The sequence below is a fragment of the Mesoplodon mirus genome (genome assembly GCF_964341445.2).
Source record: "Mesoplodon mirus genome assembly, chromosome: 14".
NCBI classification, from domain to species: Eukaryota; Metazoa; Chordata; class Mammalia; order Artiodactyla; family Ziphiidae; genus Mesoplodon; species Mesoplodon mirus.
This window is the reverse complement of record NC_138990.1, coordinates 69,989,085-70,011,824: the sequence shown is the minus strand read 5'-3', so window position 1 is coordinate 70,011,824 and position 22,740 is coordinate 69,989,085. Positions and strand designations below refer to the sequence as shown.

General features: G+C 38.4%; 1 protein-coding gene across 4 annotated transcripts in view; it reads right to left on the bottom strand.

Moving 5' to 3' along the window:
• EML6 (EMAP like 6) overlaps window positions 1–22,740 on the bottom strand; it is a 377,195-nt gene that overhangs the window by 342,518 nt on the left and 11,937 nt on the right. The gene's annotated exons all lie outside the window — the stretch shown is intronic.

The window sequence follows — 22,740 nt, the reverse complement described above, 5'->3', positions numbered from 1 at the left end:
CAAAAAAACATGGTCTGAAAGATTTGAGACATAAGCTAAAATATAATGACCAATAATGCTATGCCATAAAACAATGCCAATGAATTAAATAGAGACAGTAAATTCTATATAAAAATTCACAAGATGAAGAGCTTTTCCAGCTATAAGTCAGGAAGGACTTCATGGAGGAAATAGGAAATAAAGGTAGAATTGAGATAAGTAAACATAAATTGAAAGCACTGTGCATGGGTCTATAGAATAAAAGGGTAGATACAGAAAAACAAAGATTTAGAGAATAGAATTGGTGCAAGAGAGAATTCGTGTAAGATGAGAAGGGGACATAAACCTGAAAGGTTAGATTGTGGATGGAGCTGAACCTAGAGGTTTGCACCATATCTTAAAATAATGGAAGGCCATTGGATTTTTTCAGGGGGCGGGGAAGAAGGGAATAGCAATAAAAACTGTAGATTTGCCAGTAGTCAAAGCATCAGGTATTAGAGGCTTAAGGTAGACCTTGGTTGGGGTTCTACATGAGAGGTAGTAGTAATGGTCCAGAAAGGAAGGGACATCTTTCAGAAAAATTACAAAAGGATGTTGAAAAGAGTCTCCTCAACAAATAGAAATGGATATAACATGACATGTTCATTTCCTCAGTTACTTTTAATATAACTAGTGACCACCATGCTATACCATATTGTACTTTTAGTTAAATGAGTATATGTATACCTCCCAGCTCAAGACATAGATCTATTTATTATTAAACAACTGGTGAGAAAATATAGCAGAGTAAGGCACGGTTACAGAATTTTCCACCTCAAGTTTCTTAGACAATGAGAGGGGAAAATATTCTCAAGAAACAGTATTAAGGACATAAGGTAAGTTCAAGAACTCATGAAAATTCTCATTAAAATACTTCAATTTATAAAAGTAAAATGAGAGAGTAAGTGTATAGTTTCCAGGTTTTGGGGAGGATACTTTTAGAAAAGATGACCCTGTGTATTACCTTGGGTCTTCCACAAAAATAAAATGGTTTACCAGTATCTGCCAGCATCAGGGCACTCTGCAGAGTCAAGAGAATAAGCCAGAATCCATAGGAGTGAGATACACCTTTGGCTGCATGGAAGGGGTTCTGGAACTGGACATTTCACAGGATCTCAAGAAAGAGCAAAGGCCTATCCCCTAGCAGAAGCTATACTCAATCCCAATAGATCTCACTATTTTTCCTACTCCACCCTTTTCCAACTTTAGGCTACAGGAAAGTGGATAAAAAGCAATATCCAGCCACTATAGCTCTGAGAAGATCAACTTATTCTCAGATAAGGTGAGAAGACTGTCTAGAAGAATTCATACATAATGTATCTGAATAAATGATTTGGAAAGAGCTGCCCCATCAAACATAAGAAACAAAAAAAGTAAGGGCAGGGACTTACCTTGTGCCGCAGTGGTTAGGAATCTGCCTGCAGAAGACATGGGTTCGATCCTTGGTCTGGGAAGATCCCACATGCTACAGAGCAACTAAGCCCGTGCACCACAACTACTGAGCCTGCGCTCTGGAGCCCGTGAGGCACAACTACTGAGCCCACACATGACTACTGAGCCCACGCACCAGAACTACTGAAGCCCATGCACCAGAACTACTGAAGCCCATGCACCTAGAGCCCGTGCTCTGCAACAAGAGAAGCCACGACAATGAGAGGCCTGCGCACCGCAGCGAGGAGCAGCCCCCGCTCGCCGCAACTAGAGAAAGCCCATGCACAGCAACGAAGACCCAAAGCAGCCAAAAATAAATAAATTAATTAATAATAAATGTTAAAAATAATTTTTTAAAAACCTTAAAAAAAAAGTAAGGGCATAGCAAAAGCAAACCAAAATCTTGAAAGAAAGGTACATTATATGTGAAAGATAGATGAAGAAACTTTATGTCATCTTGAAGAAAATATATGTCAAAGAAGCAGATTCTCTACCAAAGAAGAACTTAGTTACAATATGAATTCAAAATATCAAGAGCTTAAAGATGGATACTAAAAATAAAAGCCAAGCTAAAGAAGTAATCAAATATAAACACAGTTTCAGATCTAATGAATACATTTGAAACAATAGGAAAAAAAACTGGAAATCATATTACCAGTATGGAGGAAACACCAGAAATTATCACAAGAAATGCAGAGGAAAAAGCCAAGGATATTAAAATAGATAATGCTTGAGACAACAAAGCTAACCCAACCTACAGATCATTGGCATTCCTAAATTAGAGAAGCCAACAAATGGAACAGAAAATAAAATAGAGGAATATATTAAAGAACTGAATCTGCACATTAAAGTGGTACACTGTATATCAGAAAAAAAAAGATGATATATAATAGTCTCCTTGGAGGCATATCCTAGCAAAATTATTTAACTTCAAGAATAAATAATATTTCAAAATCATTTGCCAACTTTAGAGAGGACTGTTTTACCACCTCTGCCAATTAGTAATTAAAGAGAAACATTTAAGCATTTACTTTGTCTTCCTGGAGGAACTAAAGTTTATCCTCAGTTGATAAAGGAAAGCTATTTACATAAGAATGCTAGCTAATAAATGTAGGGAAAATAATAGATTTAGAAAATCATCCAGTGATGTAACTGATGCAGGAAAAGGTTGTAAATGTATACCAAAATGATTAGATGAGAGGATATTCCTTCCCATAATGCTAAAGAATCACCCTACAAATTATGTAACTTTAAATGGAGTGCTCTGGAGGTCACCATCTCAATTAAATTACCAAACTTAGTATCACCAGTACTGACACAATCTGCTCCTTCTGCCTCCTGATGTGATGCGGTATGAGATACTGCATAAAACATTTTTGGCCAAATAACTAACTCAAGTCTAATCAAGCCTTATGACTTAACTCTATGTTTACAGAAAATATGGGATAGATGAACAAGTTAACTGAAACCATAGGTAAACAATCAGATAAAGCCAGAAAATAGGGCAGCGTACTACACAAGTGGTCTGGCTTGATCAAAAAAGCAAATGTAATTAAACAAAAAATATATAACAAGAAGGTGAGGGATTATTCTTGGTTAAAAGAGACTAAAGAGATATAACAACCAAATACAATGGGTGACTCCTGATTGGATCTTGGATCCTGATTTTTTTTTTTTAAGGCCACAAAAGACAATGTGGGAAAAGGAACAATTGGGGAATTTTAATACAAAAACGATTATTCTAGAGCAGTGGTCCCCAATCTTTTTGGCACCAGGGACCGGTTTCGTGGAAGACAATTTTTCCACGGATGTGGGGGGAATGATTCAGGCAGTAACGCAGCGATGGGGAGCGATGGGGAGCGAGCGGCAGATGAAGCTTCTCTGGCTCTCCCGCTGCTCACCTCCTACTGTGCGGCCAGGTTCCTAACAGGCCGAGGACCCGTACTGGTCCAAGGCCCTGGGGTTGGGGACCCCTGTTCTAGCAGATATCAGGGAATTACTGTTCTTTTTCTTTGGAAAATCGTATTCTAAGGAAACACATCCTGAAGCATTTAGGAATAAAATGTTACATCTACAACTTACCTTCAAGTGATTCAGGAAGAAATGTGTTCTCTATGTATATACAAACACACATGCACAGGAGAGATAAAGCAAATATGGCAAATATTAGCAGTTGCTTTATGTATCTTTTTTCTGTATGTTTGAAATTTTTTATTATAAAAGACTGGGAAAATGTTTCTCAAGGATCTAGGCAGAAACAAAAATGGAGGATGGGTGTAGAAATCAGGCTGGCCTCACATTCTGCACTGCAACCTCCAATGCCAGAAAAAATGGAGCAGTATTTATAAGTCCTGATAGAGAAGGAAAGTATAATATTAGAATTATACCCAGCTAAATTGTTAAGTGTAAAAGCAACAGGCAGACATTCTCTGACATTAAATAACTTCAGGGCATTTTTTAGCCCTTGTGACAGTTATAATGAAGTTTAATGGCACGTGACTAAAGAACCCAAATAAACCATTAAAGAAGGTAGAAGTTTCTCTACCACATAAAATGTTTGGAAGTATAGCAGATTAAGGAAATTTTCAGATACCCAGAATCTTCCTGTCTTGTTATACATTAATACAGATCTTTCACCTCATGGTTTAAGATGACAGATCAAACTTCAGCATTTACATTTGCAATACAGCTAGCAGGAAGGAGAATAGATCTCCTCCCTTTAAGGATATTTTCTGTAAGTTTCATACACTTCTGCTTACATCCCATTGGCCAGAACTTAGAGTGCATCTAGCTGCAAGGGAGGCTAGGATTATACACTATATAATGGGGGCAGTATGTACATTTAAAATCAGGAATATTTTACTAAGAAAGAAATGGAAAAGCAATGTTGGTGTTCACCAGAAGTTTCTGCTAACACACTCATGAAAAAACTACCTGACAATGATATTCAGCCGTGCAAGAAGTGAACAAAAGAATCACTTTTGATTGGTAATGGTAAATGGTAAAGCATGGTAAAAAGATGGGAGGGGGGCTTCCCTGGTGACGCAGTGGTTGAGAGTCCGCCTGCCGATGCAGGGGACACGGGTTCGTGCCCCGGTCTGGGAAGATCCCACATGCCGCAGAGCGGCTGGGCCCGTGAGCCATGGCCGCTGAGCCTGCGCGTCCGGAGCCTGTGCTCCGCAATGGGAGAGGCCACAACAGTGAGAGGCCCGCATAAAAAAAGATGGGAGGGGAGCAATGAATCAGTTTATTAAGGAAACAGTTCTCCTCATTCATTCTTCATTTTCACTTTTTTGTTTGTTATTAAGTAAAATTAGTTGAAACCCTTTATTTAAAAAAATTCATGAGAATGGTATAATTCCATTCTCATGAAATTATTTCTATCCACTTAGTTATCTGCCATGCATCTAACTATGTCTGTATAGAGATATTATAATATAGTTCACCAAAAACTAACCTAGTTATTTCTGGAGGAGTGAGATTTAGAATAATTTTTTGTCTTCTTTTTGGACCTTTCTGATTTTTCAAAAATGTTTAAAATGAGCATGTACCATTTTTATGAAAACAGTAAGTCATTATCCATGCATCTATGGTCAATTAATCTACAGAAAAGGAGGCAACAATATACTATGGGGAAAAGACAGTCTCTTCAATAAGGGGTTCTGGGAAAACTGTACAGCTACATGTAAAAGAATGATTAGAACATTTCCTCACACCATATACAAAAATAAGCTCAGAATGGATTAAAGACCTAAATAAAAGACCTGAAACCATAAAACTCCTAGAAGAGAACATAGGCAGAACACTCTTTGACATAAATCATAGCAATAATTTTTGGATCCATCTCAAAAGGCAAAAGAAATAAAAACAAAAATAAATAAATGGGATCTAATTAAACTTAAAATCTTTCGCACAGTAAAAGAAACCATCAACAAAGTGAAAAGACAACCTACTGAATGGGAGAAAATATTTGCAAATGATATGACTGACAAGAAGTTGATAGCCAAAATACACTAACAGCTCATATAACTCAATGTCAAAGAGCAACACAATTTTAAGATGAGTGGAAGATCTGGATAAACATTTTTCCAAAGAAGACATAGATGGCTAACAAGCATGAAAAGATGCTCAACATCTCTATTAGAGAAATGCAAATCAAAACTATAATGAGATATCACCTCACACCTGTCAGAATGGCTATCATCAAAAAGCCTACAAATATCAAATGTTGGCGAGAATGTGGAGAAAAGGAAACCCTTGTACACTGTTGAAGGGAATGTAAATTGGTACAGCCACTATGGAAAACAATATAGAGGTTCCTCAAAAGACTAAAAATATAACTACCATATGATCCACCAATTCCACTCCTGGGTATATATCTGAAAAAAAAGCCACTGTTTTGAAAATATACATGCACCCCAATGTTCATAGCAGCATTATTTACAATAGCCAAGACATGGAAGCAACTCAAGTGGCCATTAACAGACAAGTGGATAAAGAAGACACACACGCACAATGGAATATTAGCCATATAAAAGAATGAAATTATGCCATTTGCAACAACGTGGATGGACTTAGAGAGTATTATGCTTAGTGAAATAAGTCAAATGGAGAAAGACAAATACTCTATGTTATCACTTATATGTGGAATCTAAAAAATAAAACAAGCAAATATATATAACAAAACAAAAACAGACTGACAGATATAGAAAACACACTAGTGGATACCAGTGGGGACAAGGAAGGGGGAAGGGCCAGATAGGGGTATGGGATTAAGAGATACAAACTACTATGTATAAAATAAGTACAGGGATATATTGTACAGAACAGAGAAATATAACCACTATTTTGTAATAACTTTAAATGGAGTATAATCTATAAAAATATTGAATCACTGGGCTATCCTGGTGGTGTAGTGGTTGAGAGTCCGCCTGCTGATGCAGCGGACACGGGTTCGTGCCCTGGTCCGGGAGGATCCCGCATGCCGCAGAGCGGCTGGGCCCGTGGGCCGTGGCCGCTGGGCCTGCACGTCCGGAGCCTGTGCTCCGCAGCGGGAGAGGCCACAACAGTGAGAGGCCTGCGTACCGCAAAAAAAAAAAAAAAAAAAAAAAAAAAAAAAAAATATATATATATATATATATATATAGAATCACTCTGCTGTCCACCTGAAACTAATATAATATTGTAAGTCAACTATACTTCAAAAGAAAATAAGTCATTGCTCTTAAAAATATCTGTTGATAATAGACTGTATTTTTCTTGAAATGATATTTGTAGTCATTAGGACAAAACCTTTGGTTGACCTTTCTAGACTCCGTTAATTGGCAATATCAAGAGCCTGTCAGATCACTGAACAGAGTTAGGGCATATGAGTGTAGTTGTTTAACCAGAATTTTCTCTGTAAAAGGTAACCAATTTATTTGGAGCTAGACCTTGTAGCCTTGACCTCATTAGCATTACACTTTAGATACCATTGAACTACAAAAAACTGACGATGATATTTCACCAGCAATCAACTAATGGGGTTAGAGTCCACATTTTTAACCAAGTAAAACACTTAAAAATAAAAATAAAAATAGCACATGAAAAGATTCTCTACATCATTAGCCACCACGGAAATGCAATCAAAACCACAATGAAATACGACTTAACACCTGCTGTAATAAAAAGGCAATTACAAGCATCAGAGAGGATGTGGAGAAATTGGAACCCTCATACACTGCTGGTGAGAATGTAAAATGATGCAGCTGCTCAGGAAAACAATCTGGCAGTTCCTCCAAAAGTTAAACATGGAGTCACCATGTGATCCAGCAATCCCATTTCTAGATATATACCCAAGAGAAATATATTCACACAAAAACTTCTATTGCGTTAGCGAAAAGGTTCATTCATTTTTTTCCATAAGATGGCTCTAGTAGCACTTAGTTGTCTTTAACTTCATTAGAAACAATTTTGTTAGACTGTATGTGACAGCTGTCAAATCAGCGAGCATTTAAAAAAAGACTTATCAAAAGTGGTGAATTGGTGTAGCCATTTTAATATTGAAGATGGAAGAAAAAAGCATTTCTGGCATATTATGCTTTATTATTTCAAGAAAGATAAAAACGCAACCGAAATGCCAAAAAAAAAAAAAAAAAGATTTGTGCAGTGTATGGAGAAGGTGCTGTGACTGATCGAATGTGTCAAAAGTGGTTTGCGAAGTTTTGTGCTGGAGATTTCTCCCTGGACGATGCTCCACAGTCGGGTAGACCAGTTGAAGTTGATAGCGATCAAATTCAGACATTAATTGAGAACAATCAGCGTTATACCACGCAGGAGAGAGCCGACATACTCAAAATATCCAAATCAAGCATTGAAAATCATTTGCACCAGCTTGGTTATGTTAATCACTTTGATGTTTGGGTTCCACATAAGTTAAGCAAAAAAACCTTCTTGACTGTATTTCCTCATGCGATTCTCTACTTAAACGTAATGAAAACACTCCGGTTTTAAAACAAATTGTGATGGGTAATGAAAAGTGGATACTGTACAATAATGTGGAACAGAAGAGATTGTGGGGCAAGCGAAATGAACCACCACCAACCACACCAAAGGCCCATCTTCATCCAAAAAAGGTGATGTTGTGTACATGGTGGGATTGGAAAGGAGTCCTCTATTATGAGCTCCTCTATTATGAGTCCTCTATTATGAGCTCCTTCCAGAAAAGCAAACGATTAATTCCAACAAGTACTGGACCAGCTGAAAGCAGCACTTGACGAAAAGCGTCCAGAATTACAGAAATCTTCCATCAGGATAACACAAGACCACATGTTTCTTTGATGACGAGGTAAAAACTGTTACAGCTTGGCTGGGAAGTTCTGACTCATCCGCCGTTTTCACCAGACATTGCACCTTCGGATTTCCATTTACTTCGGTCTTTACAAAATTCTCTTAATGGAATAGATTTCAATGCCCTGAAAGACTGTAAAAGGCACCTGGAACAGTTCTTTGCTCAAAAAGATAAAAAGTTTGGGGAAGATGGAATTACGAAGTTGCCTGAAAAATGGCAGAAGGTAGTGGGACAAAGGGTGAACACATTGTTCAATAAAGTTATTGGTGAAAATGAGAAATGTGTCTTTTATTTTTATTTAAAAAACCAAAGGCACTTCTTGGCCAACCCAATACATGAATGTTCATGGCAGCATTATCCACAATAGTCAAAAAGTGTAATTAATCTAAATGCCCATCAATCAATGAATGGATAAGTAAAATATATGCATCCATATAATGGAATATTATTCCTCAATGAAAAGAAATGAAGAACTGTTACAAGTTACAACATAGAACCTTGAAAATGTTATTCTAGATGAAAGAAGCCAGTTGCAAAAGACCACACATTGTATGATTCTATTTCCAAATGGAATATTCAGAAGAGTCAAATTTGTACAGACATAAACTAGATTAGTGGTTCACTAGAGAAAAAGATGGGTAGGTGGGGGAAATGTGAATAACTACTAATGAGTATGGGATTGTGGTGTGGGAGGGTGATAAAAATGTTCTAAAATTAGATTGTGTTGATGATTGCTCAGTTCTTATATACTGAAAACCATTGAATTGTACACTTTAAATGGATGAATTTATAGTATGTAAATTATATATCAAAGCTATTAAGAATAGAAATAAAAACAAAGTTTGACTCATTTTACTTGGTTGTTGCATGTACATTTCCTATATATTATACATATTAATAATTTCTTGCTTTTTGATTCCTTAAATGCCAGTCATTCTTATAGCAGAAATTATTTCGTACTCATAGAGGAAAAGATTTTTAAATTAAAGTTCATGGTTTTAATCTATCATTCAGAACTTATCCTATGTTTAATGTTTTATAGGAATATTAAACATTTTAGGTAAACTATACAGGTCACATTGGAAGATGTAAATGCTAGGTCTAAAAGGAATGGGCAATTATCAATAACTCATAGAGAAAGAACTTTTAAAGTTTTTCCCCGTCTTTTTTCAAACATTTTTAACAAAGGATAAAGAGGCTAGAAGTAGACACTACAGTCCAAGAGGAGATCTAATCAATGAAAAGCTTCCATGATTTTTTATTGAAGATAGAATTCCTGTATATTCCCTATTCAATTGAGATAACATAAAAGAATATGATCAGACAAGTAAGAAAAGGCCTTTTATTTTATTTTTTTTTGCGGTACGTGGGCCTCTCACTGTTGTGGCCTCTCCCATTGCGGAGCATAGGCTCCGGATGCGCAGGCTCAGCGGCCATGGCTCACGGGCCCAGCCGCTCCGCGGAATGTGGGATCTTCCCAGACCAGGGCACGACCCCGTGTCCCCTGCATTGGCAGGCGGACTCTCAACCACTGCGCCACCAGGGAAGCCCAGAAAAGGCCTTTTAAATCCATGCTTGAAAAGGACCCATTCTAAAAAGCATTCCTAGATACACAGAAAGTTTGTGTTTAAAATGTAACTAGCTATGACTCTTATGTAAAGTCTAGTTTACCTGAAGACCAACTTGCAACATACAGACATCTACAACTTCAGTACATCATTTGATATTTCTTAATCCAAACATTACCCCTGGCAATAATTCTTTTTTTCTGCTCCTGGTAATAATTTAGTCATAGTGTTCCTCTCTAATAAAGCCCCTACTGAAACTCTTGCATGAGAGTTCTAATCTCAAAGAGAGAATATGAAAAATTAGTCATATAGCTAATAACATATGCTATACATTCAGTACATTTTAAATGTTTTAGGTTGATTATATTAGGGGTAACATCTAGTTGTTAGATCTGGATCGTTGAAGCTGACATCACTACATATTCTTCCTAAGTGAACCCTATAGGCTAATTAATGTGCCTTCTCTAAAATTTTTGCAGTATTTCTTAGTGAGAACAATGAGAGGTTCCCATAGAAGATGCCGTGTTCCAAAATTTTAAAGATGTATGGTAAACTCACTGATAGGTAGGCTTCTATAATAATAATTTAATTATTATTTCTAATTATAATTCTTAATTATTAGTAGTCTTGTGTTACCTTCAGGTATACTTTCTAGAACACTGCTTAAGCTTACACTGAAGGGGAAATCATAATCACCTCCACTTAAGAGTCACAGGATTCTAGGGACTTCCCTGGTGGTGCAGTGGATAAGACTCCACACTCCCAATACAGGGGCCCAGATTCAATCCCTGGTCAGGGAACTAGATCTCACATGCATGCCACAACTAAGAGCTCGCATGCCGCAACTAAGGAGTCAGCAAGCAGCAACTAAGGAGTCTGTGAGCTGCAACTAAGGAGCCCACATGTCACAACTAAGACCCAGTGCAACCAAATAAATAATAAATAAATAAATAAAAGAATCACAGGATTCTAGAGCTGGAAAGTATCTTAGAAATACCTAAATTTTACTACTAAAGGAGGCTCAGGTCATGGCCAAGAATGAAGAAAGTCCACAACAACAACTTTATTGACTGCTTGTATAGTTATCAAACAGATAATTCCTGAGTACTGCTGTGGGGAGGGATTAATAATGCTGCACAGAAAGTGTCATGGGAATAGTGTGATATGGGGAAATCCTTTCAGCTCAGAAGACAAGGTTCTGGAGGCAGACTGACCAAATTGTAATCCTTACTCTGTCACTTAGTAGTCTTTTGGCCTTGGACAGGTTACCTAATCCAAGCCTCAGTTTCCTCATCTGTAAAATGGACATAATAGCATCTATCTCATAGGATTGTCAGTAAGGACTGAATGAGTTAAATACATAAGCAACCTGAGGCCCCATATGAACTCTCCTCTTCCTTATGGGTAAAGATTTTTCAGGGCCAAGGAGACATTTCCACCCAGAATCCATACTCCTCCCTCCCTTTACTGCAGGCATCTGAGACCCTAGAATTACCTGCGCAAAAATGCCTGAGTCAGCATACAGGGCTGTCTTCTGGACTGCTCTGCTGGGGTGTACTCTCCTAAGTTAACGGATGACGTGAAGGCACAGCTATCTGTGGGGTGGGAAGGCATGAATCTGAAGCTTGGCTGTATGGGCTGAGGGCACGCAAATTTGTGCTCAAGGCCCCTGGTGGTGTGGACGGAGTAGGAGATGGGATGAGAAGGAAGGCAGCCTGAAGGCAGGGGGCCACTTCTCACACTGCCGCATTCTGGCATGGAGCTCAAGGGAGTCTAAGAATTCTACATTTGACTCTGTCCTTCCAGGTTGCTATGAAAGCATATCTGACATGGTAAGAGATAGCTTGCTCGATATCTAACTTTCAAGCATGTAGACATATGGAATGAGCTCCTGGAGTGTTCTTGCCCTGCCCCCATGGGTGTTGGGGTATGCCTGGTGCCTTGTACACAGTAAGCATTCCATGCATTTTATTTTAATCTTTTAAAAAAAAAACTAGATCTTTATTGGAGTATAATTGCTTCACAATACTGTGTTAGTTTCTGTTGTAAACAAAAGTGAATCAGCCATATGCATACATATATTCCCATATCCCCTCCCTCTTACATCTCCCTCCCTCCCACCCTCCTCCTATCCCACCCCTCTAGGTCATCACAAAGCACTGAGCTTATCTCCCTGTGCTATGCTGCTGCTTCCCACTAGCTATCTGTTTTACATTCGGTAGTGTATATATGTCGATGCTACTCTCACTTCGCCCCAGCTTCCCCCTCCCACCCTGTGTCCTCAAGTTCATTCTCTATGTCTACGTCTTTATTCCTGCCCTGCAACTAGGTTCATCAGTACCATTTTTTTTGTTTTGATTCCATATATATGTGTTAGCATACGGTATTTGTTTTTTTCTTTCTGACTTACTTCACTCTGTATGACAGACTCGAGGTCCATCCACCTCACTACAAATAACTCAATTTCGTTTCCTTTTATGGCTGAGTAATATTCCATTGTATATATGTACCACATCTTCTTTATCCATTCATCTGTCAATGGACACTTAGGTTGGTTCCATTACCTGGCTATTGTAAATAGAGCTGCAATGAACATAGTGGTACATGACTCTTTTTGAATTATGGTTTTCTCAGGGTATATGCCCAGTAGTGAGATTGCTGGGTCATATGGTAGTTCTATTTTTAGTTTTTTAAGGAACCTCCGTACTGTTTTCCATAGTGGTGGTATCAATTCACATTCCCACCAAGTCCATGCATTTTAACCAGTATTATTGTTGTTATTACTGTAAGAAAGTGACTCTTCTCACAAACGGTAACAAAATAGAAGCTTTCCTTTCCCCACTGACGTGAGAGAACACAGTCTGCCAAGAGAACACTGGTGTGAAAGCACTCAGATTAGAGATTTCTAAAGGTCCAAGCAGAGGCCCAACCACTTTTCAGGTTAGTGAGAGTGACAAGGAGGGAGGCAAAGCCCTCTGCCAAGATCAACAGACAGAGATTCCCTACTAAGCATGGACTCAGTGTCAGCACTTGCAGCACGGAGTGACAGGGTAAGTGCCCTTAGGACAAGAGGGTGACCAGAGGGCCAGGGAGGAGAAGCAGCCAGCCATTAGTGGACCAGAGCGTGAATTATTCTAGTAGCCTCAGGGCCTAAGTGTCAACACCAGCTCTTCAGTAAGGATGAGCCGCAGGTGCAGAGCAGAACCCACTGTGGGCTTTTACTTCTCTGCTTGGATTATACCAGAAAATGTGGGCCCACGCCTTCCCCACAAATCACTTTGTTATTTTTATAAAGTCCTAAATTTTAAAACCTGCTCTCAAGAAGATAGAATTTGATTCATTCCACCTGACACCATTATATACATTAAATATACGTATACAGAAATATACAGTTGACCTTTGAACAACACAGGGGTTAGGGCATCCAAACCTCTGGGGAGTCAAAAACTTCAAGTATAATTTATAGTTGGTCCTCTGTATATGCAACTCCCCTGTATTCATGGTTCTGTATCCCCAGACTCAACCAACCAGGAATTGTCTAGTTCTGTAGTATTCACTATTGAAACAAATCTGTGTGTAAGTGGGCTCTCACAGTTCAAACCCCTGTCGTTCAAGAGTCAACTGTAAATGTAAACATAAAATCATCAAGCACTGAAAGAAAACATGAGTTAATTCACCTACAGCCTGGAAAAATATTTCTATGATGCAAAATCCAGAAGTAATATGGGCAAAAATTGATACACTCAATAACTAAAAAAAATTAAAAAAATTAAGAAATTCTTGCATGGCAGAGAACAGAATAAGAAAGTAAAAAGAAAAATGATTAACTGGGGAAAATATTTGTAATCAAAATCACAGAGAAGGGATAAATATCTCTAATATATGAACTTCTTTTGATAAAAAATAAGCCTACTGAGCTTCCCTGGTGGCGCAGTGGTTGAGAGTCCGCCTGCCGATGCAGGGGACACGGGTTTGTGCCCCAGTCCAAGAAGATCCCACATGCCGCAGAGCGGCTAGGCCCGTGAGCCATGGCTGCTGAGCTTGCGCGTCCGGAGCCTGTGCTCCGCAATGGGAGAGGCCACACGGTGAGAAGCCCGCATACTGCAAAAAAAAAAAAGCCTACTAACTCTATGGAAAAATATGAATAGGCAATTTACATAAGAAGAAATAAAAATGGTCCTTAATAATATGGAAAAAAAGAAATGCTCAAAATAAGAGAAATGCAAATTAAAACTCCACTATTTTAAAACAAGGAAGATCGACTGTACATTCCCAAGGATGTACCTGAAGACAAACAATAAAATAAAATGGTTATGTCCCTGAGGATAGATTCTAAAGTTAAAAAAATTAAAATGTTTTCAGTCATCATACTGGAACATAATAAATAATACTGCAGAAATGCAATCAGCAAAATCCAGCTTTGGGCAATTCCAAAGGAAACCTGTTTGGGTTGTTTTTATTTTAATCAAATAAATTACAAGAAATAAAAATGTCAGATGGAGGGGGAAACTGTATGTTAGAAGATACTTAAAATACATACCAATCTCATGGAGTTTACTTGGATGCTGATTTGAACAAACGATTAAAAAAAAAAGAACCACTATGAGATAAACATGGAAATGTGAATACTCAATATTTGATTATTTTAAGGTATTAGAATTTTCAGGTGTTATAATAGCATTGTGATTATGCTTTTTAAAGTGAATCCTTATCTCTTAGAGATACATGCTGAAATATTTATGTATGAAAAATTTTGAGGTCTGAATTTGCTTAAAAGTAATCTGTAGAGGGTGGGAGATGAAATTAGATCGGTTCTGAGCTGATAATTACTGAAGCTGGGTAATGGCTATGGACAGGTTCCCTATACTATTCTCTATACCTTTGTATATGTGTAAAATTGTTTAAATATTTCATATTTCCAATTTTTAAAAAAACTGCTTCAAATATTGTTAGAGGCAGGATTCTGAACAGGGCCCATCCTCTCTGACTGCTCCAGCCAGGGTTCCAAGTGGCACAGTCAAAAAAGTAGCATCCCCTACAGAATCTTCTTTTGGGCTTATTTTCATCTGAAGGTGTTTATTCATTACCCCTGCAAGTGTTTTCTTTATTACATTTTCATTAAAATAGGACAAGTAAAATCTTGCTTTATTACTTCATCCAATGAGAAATAGGAAGCGCATGGTGATAGTTAGGGATTCAGGCTCTGGAGTCAGATGCTTCCAACCACATCCACCTCTGCCATCTGGATATGAGACCCTGGGCAAGTTATTTACCTCCTAACATTTTGGTTTCTTCATCTGTGAAATGGAGATAAAAATAATAACCCACTTCATAAATATGTTGTGGATGAAAGAATGTATGTTTAGAATGCCTAGCACATGGTAAATATTCAAAATATTTTTATTGTTAATAATATTATATATAATCACTATTTAAAATATCCTCCCACAGAAGGCTCCCAAAGAATTTAAAATAAGATTTGGACTTAATTATGCATGTGTCTATGTGATTGCCTGAGTTACTACTGTTGTGTTTATATGCTGCCCGGCCATGAAATTGGGGTCCGTTCTCTGAACCAAAGTTTTCTGCCAAATTGTAGAATATATCGGAACTAATGCTGCATCAAACTAATAGTTCTCCACACTTTTAAAAGCATCAACATTGCTTAAATGCAAAGACTTTAATGAGCTAAATAATATGCCACAAGTTCATTAAATCACTACCATTATAGACTGTAATAAGTTCAAAATTGTACACAGAAGGCACAGTAATGTCATCAAATGAATGGTAACGTGAAGCCCTCAGAATCAATTAGTCGTGCCCTAGAGTGAGGAAAGTTAGAGAAATATTTATAATCCAAATATCCTGACCCCTGAAATCCTGAATTTCTGAAAACATTTTACTAATGGAAAGGAGACTAAAAAATGTCCTTTTGTGAACCCTGGTGCTGGTACCCACAAATACCTAATCTTCCATATTAGAAAATGTTTTGATTCCACTGAGGAAAGGTGAGCAATCTGAATAAAGGACAGAATTATCGAGCCAGGGGCACATGGAATGAAAACAAGACCTGAGTTCCAGCCCTAGTCACTTCCTGCACGGCACTGAACAGGCACTCAATCTCTTCAGGTCTCGGTTTACTCAGCTGTAAGATGAATAATCTGTAGGATCTCTTCCACCTCTAAAATGTTATGGGTAATTAAGAGTATTAGTCTGTTACTGGTAAAACGTATTTCAGGGAAGGAGTACAGTCCAACCACACATCATTTGTTGAGATTCTACTTCAAAAATGGTGAAAACAAGAGAGAATCAGCACTATTCACTCCCAATCTAGGGCTCTTTAGAAAGACCAGGCTAACCTTGTGACTAGACTTCAAATAATGTTGTCAATTATATCTCAGTGAAACTGGGGTAGGGGGTTAAAACCACAGAATTGTACACTTTTAAATGTTAAGTTTTATGGTATGTGAATTACACCTCAGGAAAAAAAAATTTTTTTAAAGACTGCTCATCCCCCAGGGAGTATTCTTGGTGACCTAAAGAAGCTTAAATGGGGATGTGGACCAAAGTATGAACCTTTACAACTAAACTAAGAAAACATGGATGGCAAATTTAGCTAAACCAACATCGAGAATTACCCTTTACCAAGACTGGCTACATAATTTGCATGGCCCAGGACAAAATGAAAATGCAAGGCACTTGATCAAAAAATTGTTAAAATCTCTAGACAGAGATAGCAGAGCATTAAACCAAACTCGAGCCCCTTCTGAGTGGGGACCTGTGCAACTGCACAGGTCACACACCTGTGAAGTCGGCTGTATTTATCAAACTTTTAAGATTTTCTAGGTCCAGGGCTGTACACTGTACAGACAACTCATTCAATTTCCACCACAATGTTGCAAAAGTAATATTATTATCCCCACTTATGAAAGAGAAAATAAAGGCTTAAAGAGGTTACAGAATTTGTCCAGTTTCCCACAGCCTGGTAAGGACAGAGCAGGACTTCGTGCTTAGGCCAGACTCCAAAGTCATGTTTTCACCAGTGGTCTTCAAATTTATTAGGAAAGGGACTTCCCTGGTGGTGCAGTGGTTAAGAATCCGCCTGCCAATGCAGAGGACACGGGTTCGATCCCTGGTCCGGGAAGATCCCACATGCTGCGGAGCAACTAAACCCATGTGCCACAACTACTGAGCCTGTGCGCCACAACTACTGGAGCCTGCGCGCCTAGAGTCCGTGCTCCTCAACGAGAAGCCATTGCAATGAGAAGCCCATGCACCGCAATGAACAGCAGCCCCCGCTCACCGCAACTAGAGAAAGCCCGCACGCAGCAACAAAGACCCAACACAGACAAAACTAAATAAATAAATAAATTTATTTTTAAAAAATTTTATTAGGAAAAATTTTTGAATGAATATTCCGATGTTTATGTACATATACTACTGTATTATTAAATTATGTATCTTATAAATCATGCAAAACAAAGACATTTTAAAGATGCCATCAATAGAACTTCTAATATTTTCCTCCCATATCTCAACCCATCACCTTTCACAATCCCTGTTGTACCTAGGGGTTAGGCTGCCCTTGACCCAGCCAAATTTAGAGTTAATAGCACTTAAGATGTTAATTTTCCTATGAAGTGTGAACTTTTAATAGGATATTGTTAAAAGGTGTCACTCAAAAAGGTGAGTTGTTCACAACGGAATTTTAGGTTCTGTGAAAATCAAGGGGTATTTCTTTTTTTAATTCTGGAGGCTGACTTGCCTTAAAGAAATCTCATTTTACTCACTGGCTGGGCCCTGACCAGGATTTTTGGTTTATTCTAGGTTATCTGCACAGTTATACAGCAAAGGTTGATTACTTATGGAACACAAGAAGGAAAACATTCACTTGACAAGTGTTTATTGAGTGCCAACAATGGGCCAGAACTTCTCTGGTTGCCGGGGATGGAAAGTGAGTGAGATCCATAGGGTCCTGCCAGCAAAGAGTTTAGGTATGTTCTAAATTTCTGTTGGTGCCATGCCAACAGAAGTAACCTTAGAAAGAGAATGCAGTTTGTCTTCTGCTCCTTGAACCTAAACCTTTAGAAAGAAAAACTGGGACTTCCCTGGAGGCTCAGTGGTAAAGAATCCACCTACCAATGCAGGAGACGTGGGTTCGAGCCCTGGTCTGGGAAGATCCCACATGCCGCAGAGCAACTAAGCCCGTGTGCCACAACTACTGAGTCTGCACTCTAGAGCCCGCAAGTCACAACTACTGAAGCCCGTGCGTCTAGAGCCCGTGCTCCATAGCAAGAGAATCCACCGCAATGAGAGGCCAGTGTACTGCAACGAAGAGTATCCCCCGCTCGCCGCAACTAGAGAAAGTCCGCACACAGCAATGAAGACCCAACGCAGCCAAAAATAAATAACTAAATAAAATTTTTAAAAAAAGAAAGGACCATGCTCACAAGTATATTTTATGAAAAAAAAAATCAGTACATTAGAACTTGATGAAAACGCCAAATCTTCCTTAAAAATACAAGAATCTACTTTTCATAATACTTTTTTCTCTAAACTGTAGTCGTTTGTAATACTCTTGAAATGTTTGATTCAACGTGCACTAAAAATTTTGTTTTTTAAATTCTGCTTTTATCTCTTTGTACATAATAAATAATCTTTGTTTGAATCACGAAACTGCTAAAAATTGACAGCCCAAGTAAAGATAAAAGAGATTTTTATATTTCTTCCTCTAGATGGCGACATAGGACTATGTCTTTAAAACAGGGAGCTCTCCTGTGTCCCAAGAGATCAACCGTAATTTAATTCCATTAAATTAAATGGAAAATACAGAATTTGTTTTCTTACTGAATCTACAAAGGAAAAAAAGTGCAAATAAATGATATCTACAGTACTAGATTTTTCTAGTCTCCTGTTAGTTTAAAGGGTGGACTGTTTGGATAGGTTTTTTGCTTTGTAAAAGTAGCAGTAGAAAAATAAAAGAATGTGAGTAGAAAGAAGAAAATTGGGGTAGCAGATTATTTACTGAGCTGGGTATGTCAACAACTCTTCAGCTTCCTTTCTTTGGTTGCTATGGTAACTCACAGTTTTATTCATCCCAGCCCTTGTTTTTTATAAATTTATTTTATTTATCTTATTTTTGGTTGTGTTGGGTCTTCATTGCTGCAGGCAGGCTTTCTCTAGTTGCGGCGAGCGGGGGCTACTCTTCATTGTGGTGCACGAGCTTCTCATTGTGGTGGCTTCTCTTGCTGTGGAGCACGGGCTCTAGATGCATGGGCTTCAGTAGTTGTGGCGTGCAGGCTTCAGTAGTTGTGGTTCGTGGCTCTAGAGAGCAGGCTCAGTAGTTGCGGCACACAGACTTAGCTGCTCCGTGGCATGTGGGATCTTCCCGGACCAGGGCTCGAACCCGTGTCCTCTGCATTGGCAGGTGGATTCTTAACCACTGTGCCACCAGGGAAGTCCCCCTGCCCTTGTTTTGATAGAGCTTGGAAGTCAGTGGGATGTTGGAGCTGCAGGCAGACTGCCTGCTTCAAATCCCATCTTCGCCTTTTACTAAACGTGTGACTGTCAACAAGTGATTTAAACATGTACCTTTGTGCCTCAGTTTCCTCATCTGTAATGTGGGGATGATGATTACTGAGAATACGCATGTAAAGCACTTAACACAGTGCCTGGCACACACTACACAGGCAATAAATTAGCAGTCATCACCAAACCACTATCATGGTCATGTCTGTGCTACCTAGGAAGACTCATCAAAGCATTTCTTTCACCATATTTCAGGAAGAAGCATGGTTCTTGGTATTGGCCAATCCCAGACAAGGAGAAAAATACTTGAAGGGCTAAAGAGTATTATATAATTTGAATATCTTTGACTCATTACTTAAAATAAATTGTTCAGTTTTTCATTTTAATGCAGTCAAATAAATGGATGGATGAATCACTCTATTCTGTTTGTCATTTCAAATCTTTATAATTTTTGCTTTAACTAAATATTACATAAAGCAAATTTATGCAGAAGGCCACATTTTTACCAACCTATTTCTTCTTTTAAATAGATTTTTACATACCCCAATCCATGTTTCTATCAGCATTTACTCCGTAATCATTAGGGGAAAAAAGGAGAATAAAAATAAGCACCATTTTCCAAATTACATGACCTAAAGAGCAAGTTCAATCATCTCATATTTGCAGGAGATGCTTGGTTTTATTTTACTACTATCCTCTTTTTGCCTTTCCTTCTTGATACTGTTAATTATATTAGGATTTAAGCAGTTCTTTCAACATTCACTCTCTCCACTGTCATTGATTTTTTTAGAATTGTCAAAATAATTTTTCATATTAACAGCCAATATGCCTGCTTCCTGATGGTCGAGGTTCAGTTAGTCTGTTGATTTAGTCTGCTTTGTTTTTCTTCTAAACAGATTCAATTTAACCATAAAATTCCAATTTTCTGGTTAGCATCCCTTGGCTAATTATTTATCCCCTACACAGAGTTGTCTTTTTGAATTTGAATATTTTACACTGGATGGAATCATTTCTCATATTGGTCTACTCACTATCAGTGAGACTCAAGCCCTTTGGTGGCAGTGATGATTGGCACTATACCATCCGTCCACACTTATGTCCCCCTGCTTCAGCCTGATGGCAAGAACTACAGAGAAATCTGCGGCCACAGACAGAGATCCTCCTATGAATCCTGGACAAGGAGAGTCAAAAGGACCGATCTGTGTAGTAAAGCTTGTCTCCCAATAGCTGGATAAACTGATGCTTTCTAAAACTATGTTGCAGTTTATACATTTTACCTTTATAATCAACACTACTTGGCTCTACTCTAAGATTTCTGAGGGATGTTTTTTAAAGTCAGAGAAACTGCACCTGTGTGATCTCTGGTACAGGTTCAGTGTTTTACTTGTTTCCTACTAGTGACTTTATCAGAGGAAAGTAAGCCCATCCTGTCAAACAAAACATCAAAGAAAAACATGGTGTGTCAGTATGTTACTCTGGTGGCCCCAGAGAAAAACACTCTGTGGCATTCATGCCCTTGTGTACTCAAGTCCTTGACTCTGGCCTTGACCGTGTAACTTGCTTTGCCCAATGGGACATGAGCTAATGTGGTGATAGCAGAGGTTTAATAAGCACTTGCACATGGGAGCTTGTCCTCTTGGAATGCTTCATCTTGGAGCTAGACCCCTGAAGGGTGAAAGGCGAAGTGAAGAGGGGCCCTGGAGGCCATTTGGACATTCCACTTCCAACCAAGCTGCCAACAGACTGCAACAGCATGAGTGTCCTCAGCCACACAACACAGAGCAGAAGTTCCTCTCAATGGAACTGAGTCAACCCACAGAATCATGAGAAATAATAGATTGCTGTTTAGCTATGACATTTTGGGATGGCTTGTTACACAGCAATAAACAACAAAATGTGCTAAAATGTTATCTTCTTAATTACACATGGTGCTTACTCTAGGTTTCTTCTTAGGAAAACATTACTGTATACACATTTCATTTTGATAAAGATTCAACTCAATTTATAACCAACGGAAATGTCAGAAGGATGCCTGACACCCTGCAGTGTGCTTTGGCCTCTGAGCTATTTAAAAACGTGTCACCCTGGGCAGCTCTGTCCTCACTGACATCTCTTCCAGGGAGCCTGGCTGGCTGGCGCTCCAGGCGTTGCGCATCTTATTTCTGAAAATGCCGACAGACTGTTTCACGGAATATTGTCATCTGTGTCACTGAATCTTGAGCTGCCTTCATGGTAGCAGATTTCTGCAGGGATTGTTCCTATCTTTTTAGATATTTATAACTCTGTTTAGGTTGAATCCTTGAAATTAGAAAGTCAATATCTCTGAATTATAATTAATATCTGCAAATTTGTTTGTTTGTTTTTTTACGGTACGCGGGCCTCTCACTGTTGTGGCCTCTCCCGTTGCGGAGCACAGGCTCCGGACGCGCAGGCTCAGCGGCCATGGCTCACGGGCCCAGCCGCTCCGCGGCATGTGGGATCTTCCCAGACCAGGGCACGAACCCGTGTCCCCTGGATCAGCAGGCGGACTCTCAACCTCTGCACCACCAGGGAAGCCCAATATCTGCAAATTTTGATGAAATTTTAATAGCTTAATCAAGTTTTAATAAAGTTTCCTTTTTCATTAAAATGTACATTTATGAAAGGTAATTATGAAACTAGAGAAACCTATAAAGGGAAAGTTTACCTACAGAAAAAGTATGAACATTAACTGTGGACTAGTTAAATAAACTCCAATATGTCTACACAATGCAGTGCTATGTAACTATAAAAAAAATGAGCAAGTCCTCTTGTGCCGATATGGAAAGAACTTCTAGATAATACTGTTAAATGAAAAAAAGCAAGTTTCAGAAAAGTGTGTATGTTATGTTTCCCTTTGGGCAAAAAGGGTGAGAAATCTAGATTTGTATTTGCATGTATATGTAATATATTTTAAAATCTGACGAGTGGGAAACTGACACTGGGGGATTAAGCACAAGAAGGGGACTTTTCCCCATACACCTTTTTATACTTTCTGGTTTTTAAACCATGTGAATGTACTATCATTTCAAAATATGAAGTAAGGTGTTGAAGTTTGGGGAGACGATAACTAAAAACAGTGATTGACTCTGGGTGGTAGGTTTTCACATATATTTTTTCTTTTGTTTATTTGTATTTCCTATTTTTTCATGTAATTTAAAAAGCAGTATTTAAAACCTATTGAATAAAGAAAAAAATTCATTGATAGTCCCATTGTTCAATCCATTATTATTTTTTATGCATAAGCTTTGTAATCACAGATATATACAGTCTGGAATCTCTTATCTGAACATACCAAGGTTTACTTAACCATTTTCCTATAGCTGAACACTTTGATATTTTTTGTTG